The sequence below is a fragment of the Anolis carolinensis genome, unplaced genomic scaffold (genome assembly GCF_035594765.1).
Source record: "Anolis carolinensis isolate JA03-04 unplaced genomic scaffold, rAnoCar3.1.pri scaffold_60, whole genome shotgun sequence".
Lineage (NCBI taxonomy): Eukaryota > Metazoa > Chordata > Lepidosauria > Squamata > Dactyloidae > Anolis > Anolis carolinensis.
Genome location: NW_026943869.1, coordinates 92,501 through 95,000, shown reverse-complemented (window position 1 = coordinate 95,000; position 2,500 = coordinate 92,501).

Below are 2,500 nucleotides of genomic sequence, written 5' to 3'. Positions count from 1 at the left end.
GGGCGGAGCTTAGCCTTTGAACTGGCAGCCATTGGATAAAAAAGAATGATTCCTCTCCCTCTAACGAGGACTTTATTTTTCTTTTCTTTTTGTTGTATGAACGTAGAGGCATGGATGAGGAGTTGTGCTGGCAAGTTTAGTGTTTCTGGGATGTGTGGTTTTGTCCTAGGCCGAAATTTCATGACCCTTTCAGATAGAGAGAGGGATATATAGAGATCGGTTAGGGGGGGGGGGGGGGCTCTGTGTGCCAAGTGCGACGCTAATTCATTGCAGGTGAGAACTATAAATCTGAGTACTACCTACACTACTCCTGAACTTCCAGTCCCGTTCCCCTCCAAACCCATCGGTTGTCAAATCTGGGCATAATATCTGGTCCGCACGGTAAGTTTGGCCCAGACCCGTCCTCGTTTGGGTTCGTAGCGTTCTGGGTGTAGGTGAACTACAACTCCCTGTAGGAGCGACAGCGCTCCGAGACTTGATGCGGCGGGGTGAACTACAACTTCCACCCTGTGGAGTCAATCCCTAAACTCCTCCAGGAAGTTCAGTTGCAGCTCGGTCGTGCTCCGTTTGTTAAGCAGAGAGATTGGAAAGGAAAAGGGCAGTGGGCGGGGCCATGCAAACGACACGGCAACGGAGAACCCTGGGATGCCTGCCCGTGGTGGAAGCCAAAGCCAAATCTAGGAGGAAATGGTCCCCAAACGAAAGCGTTCCTCGGCTGGCGGGCTACATAGAGCGTTCGGGAAGGACGTCGGCAAGGGTTTGGGCGGCCCTTGCGTGGCGCTCGCCGTAACGAACAGGTCACTGGAAAAGGGTGACTTGCTAGATTTTTAACCCTGGGAAGTATAGCCTGTTTGCGGAGGCCGGAGGCTGTCTGTGTGGGCAGATAGCCGTGCCACGTACACACCTACGCGTTTCAGATTTAGATTAGAAGGTAGACTTATTTATTTCATAATATGAAATAATAATAATAATATTTACAATAAATAATTTATGATTATTAGAAGATAGATACATTTCCTTTCGGCTTCATCGTTCTGCTTCGACGACGGCGCGTCTTTTGCCGTTAGGGTTGTCCCCGGAGCTCTCATTTTGTCGGTCCCCTGCAGACGCCTGTGAATTCCCGTCGTCTTCTCGCGAACTTCCTGTGCCGGAAACCGGGCTCCGCGGGAGCCGCGAAGGCGACCGCGACGCGCTCGGAGGCCGTTTACGGTACCGCGAGGGCGGACGGCCTCCCGCCTCGGCCCCGGCGATGGGCTCCGGCTCCCGACACGGCGCGAAGAGGACCCCGTCCTTCCCGCGGGCTCTCGAAGGGGGAAGGCGCGAGGCCCCTATACGCCGAGGGAGAGGCCCGCGCCGCGCGAGATCCGCACGAGAGGGGGACCGTTCCTTTCCGACGAGGGGAGCCACCGGCCTGCCTTCCCCGCCTCGGAGTTCCAGAGAGGCGGCGTCGACTCGAGGAGGCGACCGGGGGACGAGGAATCGGGAAGCGAACCGTACGTGCCGTCGCGGCCCGCGCGCGGAGATTTCCGCCGTCGGGACTTTTCGCTCCTCGCGAGTAAGGGAGGGGACGTGACCGAGCTTCACCGCCGCTCCCCGCGACCGGCGCGGACGCGACGGAACCGGCGGGCGAGGGGAGGACGCCTCGGTCCGCGGCTGCGTCGTGCTCCCCGGCGCCTGGAGGAAGATTGGCCGAGGGGAGCCGTGCGCCTTCGGCGGCCGTTAAGGGTACCGCGAGGGCGGACGCCTCCCCGCCTCTGCCCCGGTGACGGGCGCCGGCTCCCGAATCGGCCAGACGCGGTTCCCGCAGGCTCCCCGGGGGAAGGCGCGGGGCCCTACACGTCCCGCCCGCCCGCCCGCCCGGGTTCCACGAGTCAAGAGTGCCGGGGAGGCGCCCTCCGCTCGGGCGGCCCTGCCCGCGGTGGACCGGCGGCGTCCTGGCGGGGCGCTTCTCGCCGGTTCTTTTCCGCAGACGGGAGCAAACCGCTCGGGTTCGCCCGCCTTGGAGTTCCGGGGAGCCGGCGGAGACTCGTGGAGGCCGACGGGGAGCAGAAACCGCCGAGGGGATGGCGTGCGCGCCTCGCCGGTACGCGCGCGGAGATTTTCAGCGACGTGACTTTTTGCACCTCGCGAGTAAGGGAGGGGAAACAACCGAGCACGACCACCGCGCTCCGCGTCCGGAGAAGACCCGACGGACTCGGCCGGCGCGAGGAAAGCGACTCGGTCCCCCCCTTGCGCCCCCCCGGATCGGGACACGTCCGTCCTTCGGCGGAAAGGGAAGAGCGGCGCGTCGACGGGCGACGCCTACCGCGCTCCACGGCCCGGCGCAGACCCGCCGGACGGGGCAGGCGCGGCGGCGGAAGCCCGAAGACGGCCTCACACTCCCGGACCCTCGGAGCCCTCGGCCCCCGACCCAAACCCACCGGGATGCGGACAAGCCCAGGTCAGGCGAGGAGGCGGCCCTTCCGCCCTCCGTCCCGGCCCTACCGAGCTCCACCTCCGG